This window comes from Rhinoderma darwinii (assembly GCF_050947455.1).
Source record: "Rhinoderma darwinii isolate aRhiDar2 chromosome 8 unlocalized genomic scaffold, aRhiDar2.hap1 SUPER_8_unloc_3, whole genome shotgun sequence".
NCBI classification, from domain to species: domain Eukaryota; kingdom Metazoa; phylum Chordata; class Amphibia; order Anura; family Rhinodermatidae; genus Rhinoderma; species Rhinoderma darwinii.
The window spans coordinates 618384-632122 of NW_027461826.1; the positions used below are offsets into that span (position 1 = coordinate 618384).

The 13739-nt window shown below is 37.2% G+C and overlaps 1 protein-coding gene across 1 annotated transcript in view; it reads left to right on the forward strand.

The window, feature by feature from the left end:
- The window catches only part of LOC142697920 (AF4/FMR2 family member 2-like), a gene marked incomplete at its 3' end in the record, with an annotated part of 383807 nt that overhangs the window by 299610 nt on the left and 70458 nt on the right, over positions 1-13739 (forward strand). The window lies entirely within an intron of this gene.

Consider the following 13739-nt stretch of genomic DNA (forward strand, 5'->3'; position numbering starts at 1 on the left):
CAGTTTTTTCACCTATCTTGATAGTTTTGAAAAGTGTGTAGAAAACTAGGCATAGCTAAGAGGAGTCGCAAAATGGGTCAAAATCATTAAATACATGACATTTGTGCCGCACATTACTGGTATATATGTATACCAGCTATGAGGTGGCATAAGGAAGAAAAAAGTTTCTAATATGGCTAATGATTTGCCCCAATTTTATCATGGCATGTGCACCATTTTAAAGGGAACCTGTCACCAGCATTTGACCTATTGAACTTTACTTCTCCCTCAATGCACAAGTGCAGGATTTTGTGTGCTGGGGAAGGCGAGCAGCTGTCAATCAAAAGTAAGGAGGCGAAGTAAACTCGGAAAGACTTGAGGAATGAAGATACTCTTTCCAAACGAAGATTTGACTCTTTTCAAATGAAGATCTGACTCTTTTCTGCTCATTAGCATACGGTGTGGAACACTAAAAAGCTAAATACTAAAGATACAGAGCCGACTAAGAAGATAATTATAGGTTATATAGAAATGATTTTTCACCCACTACCACCAGGTATAGTCGGTTTAATAGGTGAAATGCTGGTGACAGGTTCCCTTTAAATAATTTGGTACAATTTGTGCTATTTTTCACCTACTCATCCTACAATACTCTTCATAAATATCTCCCTTTGAGTTAATTTACCAGTAGGTTTACCTGCAGTCCTTTGGAAAACCATGTGATATCATGATGGTTTATGTTAAATGACAAATTCAGCCCTGCTATATCGGGATATGTCATTTGTTTCTTTGTCCTTGGCTTGTCGTTGATATGAATTGATTCATAATTACTTGAAGCATTATAGATTGCTAAGTTATTTTCCTCCTATGATGCAGAGTCCTTTCATTGGCGATAAGAGATTTCCCTCGGCAGGGTTAACCTTGAGTCATCATTCCCAGCAGTTGGGTTTGTGTAGTAAGGAGAGGTCACATCTTTAGAAGGCAATATCTCATGATGAGTAAGCTCTGTGTGGAGTTTTTAGGACAATAATAACCACTGTGTGTAAGGCATTATATGACTAGGTATGTGTTTAAGTGTTTTCATATTGGATACTGCCGAGACTGTTAATAGGAGCAGCATTCCTGGGATTTCAGAAAGTGGTTTAGGACATAATGTCATTGAAATCCTGGCAATCTGCCCTAGTGGATTAACAGAACTTTGGAAATGTAAGAGAATTTATCCGCTCCTCAGATCTCCATCTCAACAGGTTACTAAATAATGAATGTCTGCCCACGTCATGCTAAACTTAGATGTTATGACTCTGTGCACGTTAATTGACTTTTATGCCAGCGTTTGTTTCCACTGTGGGCTTGGGAATTTAGTCTGCCACACTATTTGTCAAGTAAATTGTTACATAATTAGAAATAATTAATTAGCAGCTGCTATAGAAATAATAAATGTGTTGTTTTCTTTAAATATATTTAAATTCTAATTGCAATGTGTCATACGTTCAAACATGGACCAAAGGGTTAAATTAGTAAGATTTTATTTAATGGCCATATTATATAATGTTTATATTGAATGTAAGTTATTTTGAGGTGAAATTTAAATAAATAATAAAAAATAGTTTAATATTTTTAACCCTTGGTGTGGACATAGCCATCCGCTGTAGGCGTCAGCTGTGTCAGCGAAGATAACTCAGATTTAACCCCGGCAGTTTAACCCCTTAGATGCCACAGTCAATTGCGACAACTGCAGCTAAGTGGTTAGAAAGAGAGAGGGGACTCTCACTTTCACCCCATCAGCACCCACACGACACGTGGGGTGTTGATGGGTTGCTATGGCAGCTGGGAGTCTAAAAGAGGTCCTTAGGTCTGCCATGTGTGTAAGCCTAATAGACTGCCTGTCAGTTTTGCACAAACATTATGTAAGCAAACCATCACATAGTAAAAAAAAAAATAATAATAATAATTGACAAAATGCTCAGAAAAATAAATATCCAAGGTAAATAAAAAAAAAAATAAAAAAAAGTGTTCCCCACACAAAATGCTTTAAAATGATAAAAATGTAAGTTAAAAAAGAGTACACAAAATGTAACATTTATTTATCCAGCATGGTGAATGCAGTAAAGAAAAACAAAAAAAAACAATGGCAGATTTGCATTTTTTTTGTTTATTCCCCCTCCCAAATAAAGGAATACAAGTCCTATAAGTCCTATGTGCCCCAAAATGGTATCAATGAAAACAACAACATGTCCTGCAAAAGCCAAGCCCTCGTGAATCCCTCGTGGCTCTAAGAATGTGGCGACACAAAAACAAATGATTTATTTAAAAAAGTGTTTATAGTGTGCAAAAGTGGTAAACTATAAAAAAAAATATATACATTTGGTATCACCGTAATCGTAAAGACCTGAAGAATAAAGTTAAGAAAATGGAATTGCTGTTTATTTTTCATCCCCCCCCCCCACAAAAAAAATTAATAATAACGATAAATTACATGTACCCCAAAATGGTACCATTAAAAAATACAACTGGTGACGCAAAAAAAAACAATCCCTTATATGGCTAGGTCCCTTGTAAAATTAAATAGTTATGGCTCCCTTAAAGAGGCTCTGTCACCACATTATAAGTGGCCTATCTTGTACATAATATGATCGGCACTGTAATGTAGATTACAGCAGTGTTTTTTTTTATTTACGCGTTATGACCTATTTTAGCTTTATGCTAATGAGTTTCTTAATGTACAACTGGGCATGTTTTACTTTTTGTCCAAGTTGGCGCTGTGGAGAGAAGTGTATGACGCTGACCAATCAGTGACCAATCAGCGTCATACACTTCTCCCCATTCATTTACACAGCACATAGCAATATAACTATATCGCTATGTGCAACCACATAAACACACTATAACGTTACTGCAGCGTCCTGACAGTGAATATACATTACCTTCAGCCAGGACGTGATGTCTATTCAGAATCCTGATACTTCTGTAGCGTCTGTGTGATATTTACAGCAAGGCAAGCGTAATCTCTCGAGATTACGATGTAACCTGTCATTTAAAATGAGATTACGCTTACCTTGCTGTAAATCTCACACAGACGCTACAGAAGTGTCAGGATTCTGAATACACATCACATCCTGGCTGGAGGTAATGTATATTCATTGTCAGGACACTTGAGTAACGTTATAGTGTTTTCATGTGGCTTCACATAGTGATCTAGTTATATCGCTATGTGCTGTGTAAATGAATGGGGAGAAGTGTATGACGCTGATTGTTCACTGATTGGTCAGCGTCATACACTTCTCTCCACAAAGCCCACTTGGTCAAAAGTAAAACACGTCCAGTTGTCCATTAAGAAACTCATTAGCATAAAGCTAAAATAGGTAATAAATGATTGTTTTTCTAAATAAAAACACTGCTGTGATCTACATTACAGCGCCGATCATATTATATACAAGATAGGCCACTTATAATGTGGTGACAGAGCCTCTTTAAGGGGTTGAAAGGATTCTCGAAGACAACGTTTATTGTAGAGAATACAACATGCACTCAATATATACGCACAGACAAGAAATAACTACATTCATCCTGTAGCCATGTGACCAAAAAAAACGGCAACCTGTGAGAATGTCCTTTACTGAATTTAATACATTATGTTTACATAGTCCCATGAAACTGGTCATACAAATTAGACTAGTCCACAGATAATCTAATGTCTATGAAGACTGTCTAATCATCTCCCGATCTATTCTATGAGGAGAAATAAGCATTCTAGTGGTTTAATCTTTGACCTGTCACATTCTATAGTTTTTCCCAAGATGCGATATCAAATGTTTATGGGAAGATAACTACTGTATATCTATGGATTAATAGCTATTAACTGAAAGACAATTCGTCCTACTCTGTCGCAAACAGATCAGCGTACATTCCTCCTGCCCATCTCCTTATCCTTAGAAGATCACTCACAGAAGATGAGCAAGAACTCCCAACCTGATGGAATAATGTAGCTGACTATTGCAGAGTGCAGCTCCCTAAATTGCAGGTTAAAATATTAATAAGTGGGGTCACATAAAGGCATCTTTCAGACACCCCTAGTAAAAAAAATGTCTCTTTCTGATGACATCCCCCTTTCTTATTAATTTTTGTGAAAAATAAGTCATTACAATAGGCACCCTACTTCTCCGATCATCATTTATTGTTAGTCTTTTTCTTTTTCTATACTTTGGTAAAGAATCTGCTCCTTGTTGTAAATAAGATGGGTACAAATATATCTTGATTCTGTTTTCATTTATGCTAATGGTTTGAAATAACACATAAGCTTCCATAATGACTTTACTGAAAGTCTAATTAAAAGTAAATCCTAGCTTGAGAATCTTAGTAAACAAACCATTATTTCAGTCTGAAAAATGAAGATGTTATTTTTTAGACTAACACTTAAATTGGGCTGAAATGAGGCATTAAGACACTTATCCAATATGTTCCAATTAAGCAGTGGTGGTATCACCAATATTTGTCGACTCTTTTAAATCAACTTTGATACAAATTAAGTGAATATAAATCTTGTTTTCTTGCTATAGAAAGTAACAGAGGAGTTTAAGAAATAAAAACAAAATTATTAGAATCCCTAGATCATAGTCTTGAGGTGCTATATTCTTCAGAAAAATGGACTCAGCACTTTCCACTAAAGTCTCTTCTTACCTTAAGTTGGTATAGACAGAAAAGATTTCCCTCCGAGCCAAAAATCCATGGTATTAGGTAAATTGGGACATATTTGACAACCTTCTGTCGTTGTATTTGCTGTGCAACTTACATTCACTTGTAGATTCACCTTCGAACACCATTTCACTGTATTTTGTATAAAATTTTGAGTAACTTTGTAAGTATATTGCCACTAGTGTCACAACTCTGCTGGTTGGTAGTGGAAACAGTAATCAAGTTGTTTAGCCGATCATCTATAATGCAAGGCTTTCTGATGCACTTCCTTCTGGGAGAGAATCCTCTGTCCAGATATGTGCTTAGCAGCCGACAGTATTGTGACTGCAGCTATGGACTATAATGGCTATAAGTCAAGATCAATACAAGATAAAACTCTGTTCACATCTACATTTTCCGGCAAAGTGACACCATAAAGGAAACCCTACGTAGCCCATTAAAGTCAGTGGGTTCCGTCAGGTGCTGTTGGGGCCCATCATGCATCGGCCGGGTGCTTCCAATGATGGAGCAGAACAACTGAAAACCATAATATAGATGTGAACAGAATCTTAGGGTGGTCTTATACTACATATAATGTGGAGAAATTCTTAACTGTACTCCAAATTTTCCAAACTAATCTTGGCTTGTGGGATGTACTAAGAATTATCTAATGTAGTTTAACCTGCCACATAGTCCTAAATCATGCTGATTTATTCCTTTCCAGTATATACTGTCAACTTCTTTAAATAGTTACTTAGGTATTCTAGAATAAAATGTTTTCTACCTATGCAAATGTCCAATTAATCTGCATTTTTTCGTACTTTTGCTGAGTGCAGTAAATTTCTTTTGCTGAGTCTAATTAACCTTCACATGTAAATTCCCAGAAAGTGTTTAGAACTGTAAAAGGCCCACAGTGGAATTGTATTGTTTTACGGTGTCTTGGCTCCCATCCTGCAGCAACAATGTCTTATTACAAATTCTGAATGCCATAAAACATTCCTGCTGGCCATTTATTTCTAGTAAGATGCTATGCATATTTATCCATAAAGGAAATTAAATAAATAGGATTACCTTTTATTACGACTTAAAGGGGTTTTCTCATAAAGAACATTTATGACATATCCACAGGATATGTCATAAATGTCAGATAGATGCGGGTACCACCTCTGGGACCTGCACCTATCTCTAGAACAGGGCCCCCTAATCCCCGTTTTAGGTTTTTGTGCTCATGCTGCCTCCCGGCCACTTCCTGATTACATGATCTGGAGTTACGGAAACAACATTACTCGCTGAGCTACGCTGTTTCCAGAACTCCCATAGTATTGAATAATAGTTACTGAAACAGCGTAGCTCGCATGCTACGCTGCTTCCGTAACTGCCATTAACTGCTATGTGAGTTACGAAAACAGTGTAACTCAGCGAGTTATGCTGTTTCCGTAACTCCAGACCATGTAATCAAGAAGTGGCCGGGAGGCAGCATCAGCACAAAAAGCTAGAACAAAAAGCTAGAACGGGGATTAGGGGGCCCCATTCTAGAGATAGGTGCGGGTCCCAAATGTCATAAATGTCCTTCATGGGAAAACCCCTTTAATCTACAGGCAAAGGATTTTATTGGCCAATGGAAAATAACTGATATAATAAGTTGTAATCTCAACTTTTTTAATATGCTATTATCTATGGGGAGCTTTAGTAAAAGATACTGTATAGCATGTGATAACTGCCTTAGCCCGTATATATATCTATGTCTAGGAGCAGACTACAGAACATGTAACATTTAGTATATAAATCGCTTACATAATGTTAAATGCACATAAGGCCTCGTTCACATCTGCGTTGGGGTCGGGTCCGGTTCTGACGTTCCATCGGAGCTTTCCGTCAGAACGGGACCCTGAACAGACACAAACTGACACAGACTACGCTATTGCTTTCGGCAAAACTATGGGTCCGGGTCACAACAGAGACAAACGGAAACCATGGGGCCGGATCCGTCACCATTGAAATCAATGGTGATGGAAACGGTTTCCGTCTGTGTCAGTTTGTGTCTGTTCAGGGTCCCGTTCTGTACACTATATTAATATCAAAAGATTAATTTTACTCAGCAATCACAATTGCCTGAGAATCTTATTTTTTTCACTCTTGCCCTTAGTTTCTTGTATTAAATAATCACTTACACTTGCTATAATTTTTTATAGTTGAGTTTGTGCTTATACACAGAGACAGAGCTGCAGTTTAAAACATAAGGGATTTATAGAGAGCCAGCCTCAACCATTGATGGAACAGGAGGTGTGTTTTAGACTACATCACATTTTCTTTAAAGTTTGGAGTACCATTAAGCTCTTCTATAGTCATATAGCAGAGCTCCTCTAAATAGCAGGTAGACATTACCTATGAAAAGCTTCTTAATTTTCAAGACCTTAATCCATCTATCTATCTATCTATCTATCTATCTATCTATCTATCTATCTATCTATCTATCTATCTATCTATCTATCTATCTATCTATCTATCTATCTATCTATCATCTATCTATCTATCTATCTATCTATCTATCTATCTATCTATCTATCTATCTATCTATCTATCTGTCTGTCTGTCTGTCTGTCTACCTGTCTGTCTACCTGTCTGTCTGTCTGTCTGTCTGTCTATCTACAAAAAATAGAATCCAGCAGCACAGGTTTAAATGAAAGGGGGGAGGGCAAACCTTAGGGAACTAACTACTGTCCCTCTAGACAAAAAACAGTAAATAGGCAGCACTCACAAAGGCTTATGATGAAAAAGGAGGGTGCTTTATTGACCCCAAAAGTGCAACGTTTGGGCTAACACAACCTGAGCCTTTCTATCTATCTATCTATCTATCTATCTATCTATCTATCTATCTATCTATCTATCTATCTATCTATCTATCTATCTATCTTCTCTCTATCTCAATGACTATATAAATGTTCTTAATACTAAGTAAACTCAATAGAAAACACTTGTATGCAAATAAAAATCTGATGTAATTATAAAATTAATAAAAAAATAATAATAATTGACATTGTAATAATGATGTGTTCCCTGATACAGTTTCTTATATATTTCAGTTGGTTACATTCATGCCACCTTAAAATAAAAAAAATTTAAAAAGCTCTCATGTATACAGCATCCCTCCTGTATATAGATGTGCGCCATTTATGGTAAAGGCTCTATTTAATATGATATAAATTCACTGCTCCCACTAGGCATCGTGTTTGCTATAAAGAATCAAATATATTTCTTACATTTTATGCAGAGTAATCTTGTAAGGCCGAGGAATAAGGGACTTTCTACCAGGAAGACAGTGAATTAAAGTGTATTAATAAGCGGTAAATACAGAAGGGGGATGGTATGCACAATGTTCCAGGGTCCTGTGAACCAGAATTGGAAATTGATGAAACTTTATATGATTTGTCTTCTTCATATTTGTCTATTATTGATAACTATTAAACTTTAATATTTATTATTGTCTATTTTTCATTATTTAAACAGTATCAACATATTTCCACAAGGCTTTATACTCTCACATCAGCCCCTACTCCCAGGACGGCTAATATTTAATATTTCTATCTACAAATTGTTTTTTTCTAATATGAGCAGAGAGGCTGAGGAAGGGTGGATAGGCACAGTGAAGACCATAATAACCATGTTTCCTAAACTAAAATTTGACAGTGCTTTTGTCCAAATAGGGTTCCCATTCCAATTTGTGCTTTTGGGCACCATCGATCCTTGCTACGACAATGCTCCATGTACTGGATAGATTATGACCAATAACTCCAATGCTGCTAAGCAGTAGGGATGAATAGGGAATTTACTGACAATGTACTTATTTAAGAATTTAAATAAAACACGGTAATTATATGTAAATGTGTATAATAATTATCTTCTAAAATCAGAAAGCACTGATAAGCAACTGGCCCCACTGAGAAGACTAACAACAACTCCCAGCAACCATTCCTCACCTGCTCACAGGCAGCTCATCTTTTGTTCTGCCTGGCCTTTGATTCTTGCTTCTACCTCACTACACAGTGACTGGCAAGAAACTCCTTCCTCATGTAAAAGATGTTCTGCAGAAGCTGTACAATGTACTGTATTGTACGCAGCCTAGCCCCTACAGAACCTACCTATCAATATAGAATTCAAGTGGTGTTTGATTGACACAAAATCTCCACCTTCTCAATAAAGAGGTACTGCAGGTGCTTCAATACTACAGATGCTGCAGAACTTTTTAACACCATCATCACCTGCTGTTGAGACTCCTTGAGAATAAAAAAAAAAAAGAGATTTATGTCAATAAGACAGTGATTGACATTAAACCCCTTACTCCTCTTTTCAGGAAGATAGACCCAGAGGCTCTAATTCAAAATCTATAACAGAACAGCCGACCATAATCTTTCATTTATATACTGCTGTACTCTTTTGTGGCAGAGGGCAAGTTGGGCCTCCTAAGACACCAAAGCCCTGGTGAAACTATAATCTCTGCCCCCATAGCTATATCCCTTTCTTCCCCAGTAACTGGGTCAGAGTAATGTTTACTACATGCCTCAGCTGCTATAACTTCATGTCAGTAAATATATTCCCTGGTGGCTTTTAATATTTTTATAATTTACATTAGGCTGTAAATTATCCCATATAATAAGACTAATATCATGATTCCTAAAAGACTAAAATAGCAATTCCCTAATATAATGCAATAAAAAGAATTGCTTATTTAACCACTTACAGGCTTACATTCCCCAGTAAAGCAAAGGAGAATTTTAATTTTAAATTATCTAAATGTCCCTGCTGCTTAATGGAGAGATTTTAATCATAAAAGTATATTAAGGAAATAAAATACTTTTGATGTATTTTCTTAATACATATTTCAAGAATTTACACGGGTATTCCAACCAATAACATTTATTACTTATCCACTAGATAGGTGATGAATATTAGATTGGTGGGGAACCAACCCCTAGGACTTCTGACAATTGCTAGATTTGTTGTCCATCAGGTCCATGGAGAGGAGCTGTACGGAGCGGTGGCTATGCATGCGCGCTCCACACAATTTTAAGATATGTCTGGGAACACTGAGTAAGAATGCTTGGCTACTTCCATACCTCCCATGGATTGGGATCCCCTGTTCTACCAATTGAGTCCCAGCAGTCAGACACCCATTGATCTAACATTAATCACCTCTCCAGTGGATAGGTCATAAATGCTATTGGCTGGAATACCCTTTAACCCCTTAAGGACCGAGCCCATTTTGAGAGCTTGTTTTTTTGTGGGATGAGTTGTATTTTTCAGTTGCACCATTTTTGGGTGTATATATTATATTGAATATCTTTTATAAAACAAAATTGGGAAGGAATTGAAAAAAAACTGCTATTCCAGCATTGTTTTTCGCATTTCAAATTGACGCCGTTGACTATGACAATTTTTTTGTTCGATGTAGCCATAAGTGGACTTGTTTTTTTACAGGACGAGGTGTAGTTTTCATTGGTACTATTTTGAAGCACATGAAACTTATTGTTCAACTTTTACTTTATTTTTTGGTGGGGGGGGATTGGAAAAAAAGGATTTTTGACATTGTTTTTGTGTGTTTTTTAGTATGGCGTTAACCCGGAGGTTTAATTAATGTGTTAACTTTATTGTTCGGGTTGTTACGATCGAGGGGATACCAAATATGTGTATTTTTTTTTTTTATTTTTTTTTTTTACACTTCTAGTAAATAAAAACCACTTTTTATGTGGTTGTCAGGGGCATCCCCAGAGCCGGAGTCCCGGGCAGAGTGCTACTATCACTCTGCCTGGAAGTTTGTAGACTAGTAAATGGCGGAGTAGGGAGATCCTTAGGACGCAGATACTATTGAATGTGGCGTTGCTATCGCTGTAGCACCCATAGCTGCTGCTATCGGGGCCACTGGGCATGGGAGGGCCTGTGACGGTGGGTGGCCAGGGCCACCTCATGCCGTGGGCCCCGTAGAAGCCGCTATGCGGTAGTTACGCCGCCTCCTAGACAGGGGCTCCCTCTAGAAGCAGAATCCCGTCGGCAACACTTTGGCTGGGGATTCCACTCCTGGAGGAGCCATGAATGCAGCGCCAGCACCTGGCTGCCGACTGGGCCCCCCAAAGTGTAGTGGGCCCCCGGCACTTGCCCGGGTTCGCCGGGTGCTGACACTGGCCGTGACGCAAGACTGGACCCTGGACCCATCTGTCCCGCGGGCCTGACGGATTCAAGTCTTAGCGCAAGATACAGCTACTCTGTATACAGAAGCAGCTGTATCTCAAAAAATAATTTTGAATAAAATGTATATAGGAAGTTGCACCAACCACACTGATACACTATTTTATTGAAAAAATTAAATAAAAAAACATGTCAAAGGTGTACATAGCCCTTAAGTCTTAAAAATCTAAAGATTTTTTTCCATTTTTTAGACCTTTATCTTTTATATTGTACTGTATTAGTATTATTCATTATTGACAAATATGTTACTACTTAACAAACAATCACCTTGGGCAAGCCAATTCACAAAATGCTTTAATACTTATGTTATAGAAATAAATCCAGGAGCTGATATGAATGTTCACGGTCAATGGCTTTTCTTTGTTGTCGATTTGGAAGAAAAAAGTTGGTGTTAAAGCGTTTCCTACCTGAGGAGTTCATTTTACAGATTAATATGTGTTAAAAAGGTTAATTGTTCCCTGACGTGTAATGAAGTGTTGTAGAGATGTGGCTGGCCATTGTTCTTTGCGTGTCTGGTAACATTTGTTTACCATTGACATACAGATGTATCTGTACCGGTGAAGGCAGCAACTTTATTGTGTGACGGGAATAAAATAAGATTTAATGCACTGCCAGGGATTCCTTCAAACAAGAGGAGCCTTAGTTAACTCTCTCAACTTTTAAAGCATTCATATTTAAAAGAGTGATACCTCTGTACCCTGCCAGTGTACTGACATATTGTATATTTGTGCTTGGTTGTCAGTTCAGATCAAGCTGGTGTTAACTGATGATAGATCTTACAGTGCAAGCAGAATACATTTTATGAAGGAAAGTTTCAAAGCCTTCACAGTCTCTATTTTGTCTGTAAACATTCATGATGGAAATAATTAGATTGTTTTTAACACGTAATTGATTATCTGTCTATGGCATTGTGTAGTAAGGGTCATGTGAAAAAATGTGAAAGTCACATTTTTGGTTGAAATGGGCATATTTATCAATAATAATATCACACAAGTGCATATATCTGTGTAGCTCACTGTCTATCTTAGTGCTCACAACCTCTTAGTGCTTGCATCAGGGTAAAAAAGGAGTTTTATTCTGGTGAATGCCATATGCATATGAGCTTTCCCGTATGTGCCGAACCAGGACGTGTCCGACATCTTGATCTCCAACCCCTCCCCTCTGAAGTTGATGGACGGCTCTGTTTGTATCATGCTGAAGACAAGCAGATCTGTCAATCAATTCCAGAGGGGAGGGGTTGGAGCTCTGGAGCTCAAGATGCCGAACGCTTCCTGGTTCGGTAGATTTGGGAAAGCTCATTTGCGCGTAGCAAAATAAAATGTATTTTTTACCCTGAGCCTAGCATGTGATATATTGCTACCCTTTTACCCTATCGCTAACCAGCAGTGTTAGACATTTGGTAGGCTAAAATCAAAAGATGAAATTGACATTAAAGGAACATTAAATGAAGAAAATGCACAAGAAAAATAGAAAACACCTCCTGTAATCCTATTGCAATCAAGGCTGTTAGAAATATATCAAGTATTCTTCTATATGTGTGCCAGAAGATCAGCTGTTGTACCCCCTTTTCTTCCGCCTCACAAGCCTCTGTAAATAGAAAAACAAAAATGCTAAGCCCCTCCTTTTTGGATAAACCCCACCCCTCAGTCTACTGTTAGGCTTTAAATAGAAGGGGTCAGATGGAAAATAACACCTTTATTCTGTATTTCTACAGGATGTTTTGTTTTAGTTAGGAACATGCAGAAAATCCTCTAGACTGACAATCACTGTGGGCAAGTTATTTCTAGGTTTAATGTTCCTTTAAAGTCACAGAGATAGTATCATTTATGGACTATTGTGTTTCCAAGGCAGGCTGCCATAATTTTAAGGCATCTAAGTGATGACCTATTAAGGCGATTAGATACAAATGCATCTACTAAATGATCCCAGGTGCCAATAAAAGGCACACAAGAATGAGCTCTACTTCTGACTATTTGAGCAAAAAGGGTATATAGGTATAAAAGGCTATTTTTTAGCCCTCCGATTGGTGCCTTGGAGGACATTTAAGATGCAAAACTACATTCACTAGTTAGGCATTTATAGGGCATCTTAAGATGTAACTAAATGTAACAGGACCTCTGTTGGTGACCTCTAAATCTGTTACATTAGAATGTTCCAAATTACCTTTTATAGTGATGATGCCCTCCCTTGATTCCCGCCTATACTCGGGTTAGACAAGAAAGTTTGACAGCTGATATGTAAAGTCTTTTTTGGCTTCTCAATGTAGCTTCATATGTGGCTGAAGATATTATGACAGTATGGTATTCTGGAGAAATCCTTATTTCAAGTCTTGCTGTATATTCCAGTAATTTCATTGTTATTATGTGCAGTATTAGTTATGTTTATTTATATCTTGCACACCTAAATCTAAGCTAAATAAGCTATTGGTAAGTTTTAAAGCATAAACCCTCAGAAGCCTATGGGGAACATACACATTTCAGATGTTGCCTTGGTTGGGAATTGAACCCTTCTGTCCAGTGATAGAAGGTAATGGTTTACAGTTTCTATTATGTTGTATTATGGGGCATTCATTGTACTTTCCTGTTATATTATATATTGAAACCTCCATAATATATTTAAAAAAAAACACATATATGATGCTACATTTACAATTGTCAAAGTTTCATAGTTCATTAAACTATAACTTTTTAGTTATTTTTACTAACTAAAAGAATGTGCTAAAACTTAAATTTTGCTCTCATTTGTTTTTATCTGATTATATGTTGTATTATGTTTTATTTAAGTGATTATGGGGACAGCCATGCTGCCTAAATTGTTGCAACAGCAAGGCCAGAAATTTGCTTTACAGC